Genomic DNA, 12574 nt, shown 5'->3' with positions numbered 1-12574 from the left:
TCACAGCAATGAAGTAATAAAATGAACTAGGATCCCACTAATCCAGCACGTTATTATTCTGAGTTGCCCCACTCGATGCGGCCATATTGAGTGGGGCACGTGAGATTAATAACGTGCTGGATTAGTGTGGTCCTAGTTCATGTTATTACTTCATTGCTGTGCTGTATGTGTATAGGCCAATGTAGTTGGATCTGTATGTGCGTTATAATTAATTGAAATTAATCGATTAATTGATTTAAAAAAAAATCGATTAATCGAACACGAAAATTGTAATCAGTACCAGCCCTACTTCCTACCCTATCCAAAACTGAGTCTTTATTAGTATAGTATATCTAGGTGGATGCCATTTGCACAGCACTAGCATCTCTAGATGGCACTGACTGAGGAGTATAGGACATTTTTTTAAATAAACTGGGTAAGTAAGGTGCCATCCTTCTGAGTGAAATCCTTCACATCTTCACATTTGCATGTGGTACAGTTTTGTTGCTAGCAGCGTTTGAAGCACCAGTTGGCTCACAAACTGTAGTGAAAACCTAACATGGATCCTATTATATCTCTCATTCAGAGTTGAGTTTTAATCTGACAATGACACTTGTAAAATAATTCATCATATGTTATCTCTGTAACTGCCATTGAGGCGCCAGCTCTTGTTGATTTAAAATATCAATAACATCTTTCTGACATCAGAAATTAAATGAAGTGCTAAGGTTGAGCAATAATTGGCATTGTTCTTTAGAAAAAACACTAGTGGTATTATGCAGACAGGACTTTGTCGGTATATAAATAGTGCCGGAGACACACCAGGACATGAGAAGCTGGACAACCTAAGGCTTGTAGAATCAGAAGTTGTGATGTTCGCCTTACCAGTTGTGGTCCTTTTTCTAGTCACCACAGTCAGCAAAGCTGAGGAAAACTGTTCAGGTGAGATATTCTTCATATTATTCTTTTATGGGAAACCTTTTAAATGGAGGCAAGTTTTGGGGCAAATATTTGCTTACGGAATTCTCCAAAGAAATTTTACTCAACTCATAGTAAAGGGTCAGTCCACTTAAATGCGATATTTTTTCATATTTGTAGCCTAATGGGCTGATTCAGGCTATGGTTTCTTATGTCAACAGGCTTTTGTATGCTTCACAACTGCTTCTCTTCCCATACAAGTCTATAGGAATGGAAAAGCAGCCTTAAGCAGATCAAAAGCAGACCATCAGCAGGTTTATTGCAGCTGCAATGAATTCAGAATGATCTTAGAAACATCTCAAATTGATGTCAAAACAAGCTGCATTTGCCCATCGAAGCCTATTGGCTTGTCTTGGATACTCCAGCAGAAGGATCTGCCTGCCACATTTCCAGATTCTAGCTACTTTTGTGTGTTTCAGCCACTTCTGTTACATTTTCTATTATGCAAAACTCAATATCAATTAAAAGCTATCTAAAAGTGGAAGCTACCTAAAACCAGAAATGCAGCCATATGAACAGTGTTTCTAAGTATCTGTTTATCCTGCAGAACCCATTTGACAATGCCATTTGGTTTGTGATAGCTCCAGCTGTTAAATGGAACTGGGAATTTTGGCGGGGAGATATAATTACTGGAGTCATTGAGTGATATAAGAAGGCTGCATGTTATTCGACATGTTTGCAACCAAAGGAAAATGTCATATCTGTTATATACTGTATCTGTAATATACTGTATAGTCATTATTGTATTACATATACAAATCTATAGATTATACTTGTATTGGCTTTCTGTGTTTTATGGCAATCACTCAACCTTCCTTTGTTATAAACTGTCAGCTACATTATTGTTTCCCGTCAGACCTGTCTGGTGGTCTTATATTTGTTTTTGTTCACTATTCTGACTCCGATCGTTGTGATAGCGAAATATATCCCTTGCTGAGACCTCTATGCCTGGCCTGTATAAGCAGATATACTCACTGCGGACAATCCTCGTCAGATAGCTGAACTCGTCAATACCGATTCATTCAAAAGAGGTGTTTATTCTTTAACATCAGGTTACAGCAGATGATAGGAACAGCAGTTGAACGGTTATAGTATTGTGCGGTCAGAAAATGATGCCTTTCCTACGTACTGTGCAGATTACATGTGTGTCCTTGTTACATGTGGCTAGTAGCTGTGGCCATGACACAGGAAGTACTGCACACAGGAAGCAGGAAGGGGCGTACACTAGGGGGAAATACATCGTCACATGAGGAATAATTACATAAAAACATGCACATTGCAACAAAAGGCCACTAGATGGCAGCATAGGATAACACATGGATTTAACTATGAGAAAATATATAGGCAAACACACTATGTAAAACTTCTATCTATACTAACTTCTACAACATATTCTATGCCCCATTGGGGCGGCACATTCACTTTTATGCAAGCTGGAGCAGAGCAAATTACCTTCCTAAGAAGATGTCCTGGATCCCCGGGAGCCCGAGGAGATAAAGGAGAACCTGGAGTACCTGGAGAGAGAGGTTGGTATGACTTACATATAGCATGGTATATAAAGTACGTGTGGGGCTAAAATATAACACAGAAACTCAGGAAAAAAATGCCACATCTTCATTTTGATTAGAGTGAAGTATGTTCAATAGCGAGCTCAGCATTTGGTCATCAGTGTATTCATTCTTTATATGTAATCTTCCTGGAGGGTGATATAGATATAGAGATATATCCATCTATATATAGATATATAGACATATCTATATATCTATATATCTATATATACAGTGGGGCAAAAAAGTATTTAGTCAGCCACCAATTGTTGGTTGTACATCTAGATTTTGAAAACTGAGTTGGTTTTATGGATGATGTCACTAAGAATTGCATAACCTTCCTTAATATTTGTGTATAATATATTAATCTTTCACTATGTCACTTTACTATACAACATCTATATTCTTTTACTATATACAGCTTACTGCACCTCTTAGAAAACTCTCCATTTTGTGTGATTTAATGTAGGAGATCCAGGAATCACAGGCATTCCAGGAACAAAAGGTAAGCTAATTGACATCATATGCATTGTATTCCTATGGTCAGAGGTTTTAAAGGAAACCTGTTATGCTTTTTGAGCTTTTAAGAGTTCAGGCTAAAAACAGAAAGCAAAAGATGTCTGCTATTATCTGTATAATACAGAAATGCTTTTTCTGTGCCTTCTCTGATTTAATACGGAGATCTAACTTTCCTGACTTAATCATTCAGTTCCATCAATTGCTACCCCACCCCAAGGTGCAATGAGACTGCCTGTCTGTCCAGTAATGACTATGTTATTGGGCAACATAAACTATAGAGACAGTGAGAATCAACATATAGAAAACTTGGACATATGTAATTGTTTTCAAACCAATGTGTATAAAATATCTTTCTTTTCTTTAATGTACAGGGGAGAAGGGAGACCCAGCCTCTCCAGATATTTCATACGGTAACAGAGACAAAAATATTTCTATATATGTATGCATACAAGTAAAAACAGCTCCATTTAAAGGACTGCCTGCTTGTATTGGCAGTGCTGGGACTTAAAGATTACCATGCAACACACTGCATTTTTACATTGGTGCAAGTATTCATACATCGCAAACGTCCTAATAATAAACAAGTCTAGTGGCGGTGGGGCCCCTAAACTTGCATGGGACCCTTTGCAATCCACAGGCTGTAGAGGAAATACTCCCAAAGTGTCCTGGGCTGAGCTCTACTGGCATCAGCAAAGTTCCAAAGGAAACAAGTAACATTAATATAAATAAGGGTGGCCGAAAGACCTCTCACTGCTATGTAGACGTCCTCCAATGGCCACTCCTATTGGCCATAGGAGATGGATGAGGCAGGCCGCAATATATCTGTCACAAGTGAGCAGATTAAAAATTGGTCTCATGGTCTTTGTGAGACAATGGCAAGGGATTGTGGAAGCAACTGTCCGTGGCAAAAAGTCTCAGTCTGCAGGAAAAGGGCTCAATGTTCAGCAGCACAGTGGGTAGTTCAAATGCACCCTGTGTACAGGCATGCAGGCAGGTCTCTCTCTCTTTCCTTTGGAGCAGCTGCCAGTTATGCACACACAATATTCCAGGCCCGGGGGTTCCAGTGCTCAGTTCCCTTGCCAACTCTGGTCCTGTGGGTCGCCCTGGTGCCTAGTGGTGACACTGATGGCCTCTCTGAGCTGTAGGTAGCTTAGTCTCTCCCCTTGAGCTGCAAAACCTCATGCCCCCATCACGCACTGTTCCTGGATTTAATTCCCACCTGCACTTTCTCATCTCCTGATTACTAGTCCCTTGCTCTGCACACAGCCCTCACCTCTCCCTTTTGGTCTGGGGATGTCGCCCTGTCTCAGCCAAGGCCAATCAGTGTCCTCCTTTTTTGCTCTTCTCCTGCAGGCCTGTTGGTCAGTGACTGGGGAGAAAGACAAGCTGGGATCTAGTGATGAGGGTATCAGAGTTGTGTGGCTCCCTTGGCTTCAAGGGGCAACCAGCCAGGGCTACAGATTAAACAGTGCACAATGAGCTGACTGATGGGAAGAGAAATCCCTAACAATACATTGGTACACCTTATTAGTGTATGGGGTAGATATTGGAGCAGTCGGAGAGAAGGCAGAGGACCTCTTCCTGACACTGATTATGTCTGTCATTCTTATTTCAGAGGCGAGGGACTGTAAGGAGCTTCTGGAGAAAGGTTTTACTATGAGTGACTGGTATACAATCTTCCCAGATGGAAAGAATCCATTAAAAGTACTTTGTGACATGCACACTGATGGAGGAGGCTGGATTGTAAGTGCCTCTGTCTGTCTTTCATGAATCTCAGTAGGTTAAAAATCAGCAGGTATCTAACTAATCACCATTAAAGCAAAACACCATTATTGTAATGCAGTAACTCATCTCATTACAACAAATCAGAAGCTATGTTTAATGCTTCTGATTACACTAAAATAGTAAAAAGTCAGGGCTGATTGGAAAAAAGGTAACCCTTTCTCTACTCTGGTGCCAATTACATTTTCAGCTGAAGAGGAGATCAATGTTCAGACAGAGCTGTTGGCAGGCCAGACTTAGCTGAGCATGTGTTCCCATACAAGTTTTTGCATGAGATTGCACCTTGCACTGTTATGAGTCTTTAAAGTGACAATAAAGGATACCCCCCCTCCCCGAAGCTTGTGTAATGACTTACCCTAAATGATGCCTCTTGATCCAATCATCTTTTTCTTTCCTGTTGTTTTCAGCAGTCTCTCCAGCTCTGGTGCCGGTCTCTGATCCAGCGCTGACTGCTGTGTCGTCTGTGTCCCACGGAGTCTGTGCGGGTGCACGCTGACAGGCAGCCTTGCATTGACTTACCTTGTGTCTCTCCTCGTCTCCCGGCCGAAGATCTGTAATGCACATGCGCCCACCTCATCATCCTTGGTGGCCGCCCGAGATTTTTCAGATCTTCAGACGGGAGCGCGAGGCGGAGACACAGGTAAGTTTTAACCTTTTCCGTAACTTTTTATTAATGTTTTTGCGTATATATATCTACTGCTTGCTAGCAGTAGATATATGCAAAAAACCCAGAGGTTTTAAATATCCTTTAATGACACCCCAAAGCACCTAGCCTTTGCATATGCTTTGCAATAGCGGATGGCACAGCGGATGGTACCCTATTACCATGTATTGTGTTGCAAAGCAATTAAAGACATATGCATGCAATAGACAGCACATTCAAATGTTGCAGTGATGTGAATGGTGCCTAAACCCCTTTGGTTGAGATTAGTGTTCTGGTGTTTAGTCATATGGCAGCAAGATAGGTAGGACAGGTTAATATACGATTATAAATATGCTTTAACCAGAGTTTTATTTAATCTATTAGAGTGAAATTCAGCAGAGTTTTCACAGTGCAGAAATCATTTTCACACAATATCATCCCAAATATGTTTTATATTTAATCTGTAATGCTAGATTGGTGAAGAGCAAGTCTTGTAGCTTTTGTAGTGCAGGGCTGATATGATAGATATTCATGGATTTTGTTATGTAGGTTTTCCAGAGGCGCTGGGATGGATCTGTGGATTTCCTACGAAACTGGGAGTCTTATAAGATGGGATTTGGTAGCCACTTGACAGAGTTCTGGTTGGGGAATGAAAATATTCACATGTTAACATCATCAGGTAATGATTTCTAAGTGTCTTCTTGGGGGAAGCTCTTTAAAGCCTGTTTTATAGACATGTGCGATTCGTTTCATTCCGAATCGAAATTCGGACGAAATTTCGGAAATTCAGAGATTCGGATGTATCCGAATTCCGAATTACAGCTAAAACGAATGCAAACGAATCCGAATTCCCGATTTCCCGAAATTCGTTAGCGGTTTTCCGGTCGAAATTTCGTTTGTGGACAAAATGACATTAAGAAAAAAAATATTTTTGTTGTTTTTGTTTGCAGAAGATGAAAAAAAAAAGCGTGACGTTCCCCCCCCCCAATTCATACCAGACCCTTTAGGTCTGGTAGAAATTTTAAGGGGGAACTCCAGTCCCAAAAAATGGGGGAAAAAAACGTGGTGTCCCCCCTAACAGTCCTACCAGACCTTTGATCCGAGCACTGGCAGGGCAGGAAGGGGGGGGGAGATCGAGCGCCCCCCTCCTCCCTGCGCCTTACCAGGCCTCGTGCCCTCGGCATTGGGAGGGTCTCTTCCCCACAACCCTGACCCGGTGGTTGTGGGGGTCTGCGGGCAAGGGGGCTTATTTGCATTGGGGTACCCCTTTAAATAAGGGGGCACCCAGATGCCACCCCCCCCCTTGTGAATGAGTAAGGGGTACTACCCATTCACTAAAGGGTTAAATAAAATTGTTTGTAAAAAGCCCAGACTTTTGATAAAATCATTTAATAGAAAAAAAAAAGTCCATTTTTGACTATTCCTTTAATTTAAAAAAAAAATGGCTCCATCGATGTAATCCAGTGTCATTCACGAAATTTCGTCCAAAAAACACGAAATTTCGACCGGACTACCGCTAACGAATTTCGTCCGAAACCAAATTCCGAAACAAATTTAATTTCTGACCCGAATCCGAAAAACGAAATAATACAAAATCCGAACCAAACGAAACGAAACGAAACTAATTTTTTGCTGGTGCACATGTCTACTGTTTTAAACTTTTTTGTTTTGAAGCAAAAGAAACACACATTTAATTTTTGTCTAGACAAAAGTATTTACACTTTTGTAGTCAAATTTCAGAACCCCCTCTATATGTTTGTTATGTGTTCCTATTCCAGCATTCACACAGCATAATGAAAAATATATATTTTTTAAATATTTCTTATATTGTAATTGTGTTGTTGCAGCAGGCAACATGGCTGAATCCAGTTTTTTTTTCTGAGCACCTTCACAGTGATCTGTCCATATAGAAAGACCTATGACTGACATTTGAGGATTGTGTTTCTCCGTCTCTAGGCTCCCTTGTCACCAGGCGATGTGAAAGCATGGAGCCGGCTTTCTGGCCAATCAGGAAGCCGTGCGCCGTGCAATGACGTGTTGCCTGGCTTTCTGATTGGTCGACAAGCCAGCCAATCAGCAAGCCTGGCAATGCGTCACTACACGGCACCCAGCTTCCTGATTGGCCGGGAAGCTGGCTCCATGCTCCCTCGTCACCAGGTGACAGAGCATGAAGCCGGATTCCGGGCCAATCAAAAAGTTGAGGGGCAATTAATGACTAGCTGCCCGGCTTCCTGATTGGCCAGGAAACCAGGCAGCATGTAATTACTCACTGCCTGGCTTCCTGATACCGGAAGCTCAATTATTGGACTAGGCATCGGAGCATTTGGCCGAGTACAAGTACTCGGCCAAATACTCGGCATCGATACCGAAACTAGTATTGGTATCGGAACATCCCTAACTTTAACACTTTGTTAGGACAGGCAGTGTTCAAATCTACTTTAGAAATTGTTATAAACAAACCCCTCACAGCCCCTCCTGGCATTACAAAGAAGGAGAAGCAAACAGAAATTTTAACACTTAGACTTCAGGAAACATTTTTTATGTATTTTTTAGCATATGCTACGTGAATGGGAACATGTGACAAATGTTTTTTCAGCTGTCAATAGAATCTTTTCAAAGCAATATACCAATATTTTGTAATATAATAACACCACACAAGATGATTACAATATAGGAGTTCCGAAAATAATTTAGAAATCAATTCTTTTCAGGGACTTGGGAACTGCGAGTGGATCTTCAAGCTTTTGATGCTGTCAAGCATTTTGCTAAATACAGCTCCTGTCACATTCTGGGAGAATCAGAGGAGTATAAACTGGAAATCTGAGGTTTTACTGGTAATGCAGGTAAGGAATGTAATATTGGAAGTGGGAGGGGCATGCCTCTTGTGTACATGCAGTTCTGCAGACTGTCCAGGCCCATATTGCATGCCATTAAATGCAAACACCACGCCGCAGCACAAATTTGAATACATTTACAACAATATACATTTTCTAAATGTAAGATTTTACTTTTTCAAAAATGTTTTTTTCGATCCAAGTCCAAATTAAAGAATGCAAGCCTTCTGACACGTGGCTTAGAGTGCCTGTAAATTCCATGTCTGGCTCTTGCTGAGACTGTAGTTTCAGACTGTCATAAACATCAGCAAATTAGGCAAGCCATACACTGTTAGAATTTCAGCAGATTCATAGAAATCGGCCAAAATTTTTATAGTGAGTGGCCCTGCCAGCTCGACAAAAGTTGATTACCCAATTGACTTTCATCAAAAGAGCCAAAAAGTTTCGGCTGAACAGTGATAGTCACACTTCATGTATTCTGATATTGGCAGGCATTGATGTCACAATACGGTTTCCACAGCAGGAGATTTGTCTATCCATGCTGTTTGGTGTGGATGGAGGAATTTGTTTGATTTGTTTTGCAGGCTGAATAAGCTAAATCTATGAATTTGTGCCCACAAACTGCTCAGCATGGTCCTGTTTACAGGAGCTAAGCTCCATTTTAGCCAAGGGGAGGAAAGCATCTTAAAAATAAGAATGCTGTCCAGGAGAAATGAGACTGGTACAAACATACAGTTTCGTACAGAAAAGGCTTAACATTTTGGGGAAAGGTTCTTACTTAAATTCCTCTCTAAACTCATTACACTTCTCTTTAGGAGATTCTTTGACATATCACAATGGAATGAAGTTCTCCACTCTGGACCAGGACAATGATGCAGACCCCAGAGATTGCGTCCAGCTTTATAAAGGTGCCTGGTGGTACAATCAGTGCCACCAATCTAACCTGAATGGACAGTACCTGCCAGGCAATCATGAAACCTTTGCAGACGGCATCAACTGGAACTCTGGAAGAGGCTATAACTACTCGTACAAGCAGTCTGAGATGAAAATCAGGCCCACCTAATGGCGGATACAACGCCACAACTCCAAAGAAGTCAAATGAATACACATAGCTGTTTCAGAACCACTGTAATTGTGCTAAAGTTAGAAATTCCACTCTGCTTACCTTTCATCTGTGTTTTAACATGAAACCATAAGACCAGGATTATACCCGTACATTGCATTAATACACACACTAAAATGCACATTATGCTGTGCGTGAATGTGCACTGCATTAAGGCAGCTCATTCATATTAAATAAACTGCCAACATACCACAACACACAAGAAACCACGTGACCCTTTTTTAAAACCTCACAACATTGCAGCTTGCTGTAATCAGATGAGGACAAAGCAAAAGAAGCGCCTCCATGGTGTAAAATGGATTTATTAAGGATAAAACACACAGCTGAAAAGGTACTTACTGTACAAACCAGCTTGTATAAACGAGCAGAAAGCCATAGGAAACCATCAAGATGAATACACGAAAATAGGGTGAGGGAAAGGAAGTGCTAGTACTAAGCCGAAGCCATCTGCACGCTGACCCTCCTTCAGTTGACGCGTTTCTGAGGACAAACCTCTTTCATCAGAACCTGAAACATCACTATCTTTGCCTGACTCTTAAACAAAAGGTGATTATAGAATGACCAATCATGATCTATCCAAGAATGGTCACATAGAGCCTATCAGCCTATTATACAAAGAGTCAGGCAAAGATAGTGATGTTTCGATTCTGATGAAAGAGGTTTGTCCTCAGAAACGCGTCAACTGAAGGAGGGTCATTGTGCAGATGGCTTCGGCTTAGTACTAGCACTTCCTTTCCCTCACCCTATTTTCGTGTATTCATCTTGATTGTCTCCTAAAGTTATATCGCTTTCTGCTCGTTTATACAAGCTGGTTTGTAAGTACCTTTTCAGCTGTGTGTTTTATCCTTAATAAATCCATTTTACACTATGGAGGCGCTCCTTTTGCTTTGTCCTCATCAGATTTCCGGTTTCCATTGACTGTGAGGAGCTGCCCCCCCCCCCTATATATACCTTTTGGAAGAACATTTTCAGGAGCAGTTACTGTGTTTTGGTGCCTGTGATTTTCACATATATTGCTGTAATCAGGTTGGGGCATTGCTTTAATGCATTGGGTGCCATTCAAAATGGTTTGGAACAATGCAAAGTTCTCATCGTGGCCTTATGGGTTTGGGTCCAATTTTACATGTATACATTTTTAAAATGATATTTTGTATATTTTTGCTCTATACATTTACAGTCTTTGTTTCACAAATAAACATTTAGCATATGACAAAGGATTCCTAGAGCACTATGAACTATTTAAAAATAGAGCTTAGCACTCGTTGTCTCTTTTCAGGCACTCTGTTTCATTGAAAATTTTGATTGAGTATTTCATACGAAGGGAGAAAAGTTACTGCTCTTCCTCTGAATAAAGATCCATAACAAACCAGACACAGACTCAGTCCACTAGGCTTCACCTGTAACTGAAATATCACTTTAGGTAAAATGACCCATTGATGTCTCCCACCTTCCAGTCTGACTGATCAATTACCCCCTCCAGGAACAAGATGTCTGTCACTACCCATTTATTTCATGATAGCATGTACACTTTGTTTACAAATTCAGGAGAACCTGACCGGATATCTATCTTGTTGTTTCTGAGATCCTGCAACATAGAAGTTATGGCTTCCATATCTTGCACTGATGATGGCTAAAAACCCTGAAACAGCTGCATGCAAGTTGACTGAATAGCTCTATAAAAATACTTTATCTGTGCTATAAATCAGTAAACCCAGCAGCAAAGGAGCAGAAAGCAATGAAGGCTCTGTCCACTTGACTGATGGATTCGTAAATTTTTTGTCCCTCCATTAAAACCCCAATAAACACACGACTTCGCGACATGGATTTTAACGGCCACAGCAGCCCTTTTATTAAACAAACAACTTTAACAATAACCAAAGTAATAAACCAAATAATATACACAAATAATACTGTAAACAATGGTTGACCTGAGAAGGGGTCTTTGGGTGCCCAACAGCCCAAAAAGGCCTCTCATAACACTCCACCCATGTCCCCAGCCGCACCACAACCAGCTCGAGGACACTTACTCCTCCTGGGTTCCCAAGGGGCCAGGCCCCACCCTTTACAAATCCGGACACCAACAGGGGGAAGCACCCATACCAGCTGAGGGCCCCCCATTTTTGTAATCAACTCCGATTTTGTAGACCCCCCAAAGACCCCCTAACCCACTAAGCTGCCGTGAGACAAAAGAAACCCCCCCAACCCACATAACCACAAAATTCAGGGAGGGAGGGTGGGACAACCTGCTTCCTTTGTCGATTTCCAGAAAGAGGACGTCCCTCAGCCCTTGCAGTTCCTTCCCATGCGGCTCCTCCCGGACACCTGACTCCCACGTCCAATCAGGTAAGAGCAGCTATTCCCATTTTATTTTTAACCCTTTCTCCCGGGACTATTCCTCCCCCCAGTCATGTAGCCCCTCCGCTTAGTCTCTCCAGGTCTGTCTTTTCTTAAAACGTGGAATAAACTTCTTGTTTTGCTAATTTGCAGTAGATGACATTGAAAACATTTTGAGCCCATTCACATCTTTAGCTTGTGGTAATGTGCAGCATGTGCATGTTTTACACCACATTTCTGTAACACACGAAGCATGGTGCATTGTGGTGCCATTCATTTTAAGTGGCACCCCAACACACCATTACAACATCAGGGAACACATGCACACTGCAATGCAACCCAAAGCACATGCCATGTCTTGTGGTGCACAGCAATAAAACAAAACAGTGAGGTCCTTGTTGAGGTGCTCTGCCAGCCCATTTAAAGCAAATGGACTGGGCTAACACAGGATGCTTTAACCTCCCTGGCGGTATTCCCGAGTCTGGCTCGGGGTGAATTTTCAATGCTAGGAGCGGTAACCCCAAGCCCGACTCGGGGCTGCAGAGAAAACTGACACTCGCCTTGTCCCTGCGATCCCGCGGCGTCCTCTGCTGTACGCGGCTCGAAAATTAAACTAAAAGCCGACATCTGACTTTTAGTTTCGTTTTCGAGCGTCACAGCCGGCGGGAAATTCAAAAGTGAAAAGTTGTAATGTACACAGAATACACACAATACAATGTAATCTGCTATGATTACACTTATGTATCAAACTATTTCACTTCAATTTTGTCCCTAGAGCTTTGTCCAGTGCCCTGCCTGACACTTTTTCACAATTATAAGAAATTATAATATAATA

The 12574-nt window shown here is 41.6% G+C and overlaps 1 pseudogene; it reads left to right on the top strand.

Moving 5' to 3' along the window:
• The first annotated feature begins 755 nt into the window (after positions 1-755).
• Positions 756-9367, top strand: LOC108789205 (annotated as a pseudogene).
• Positions 9368-12574: the final 3207 nt, after the last annotated feature.

This window comes from Nanorana parkeri, unplaced genomic scaffold, assembly GCF_000935625.1.
Source record: "Nanorana parkeri isolate BGI_ZX_2015 unplaced genomic scaffold, ASM93562v1 scaffold380, whole genome shotgun sequence".
Classification (NCBI taxonomy): Eukaryota; Metazoa; Chordata; class Amphibia; order Anura; family Dicroglossidae; genus Nanorana; species Nanorana parkeri.
The sequence above is the reverse complement of the archived record's forward strand: the minus strand, read 5'-3'. Positions and strand labels throughout refer to the sequence as shown.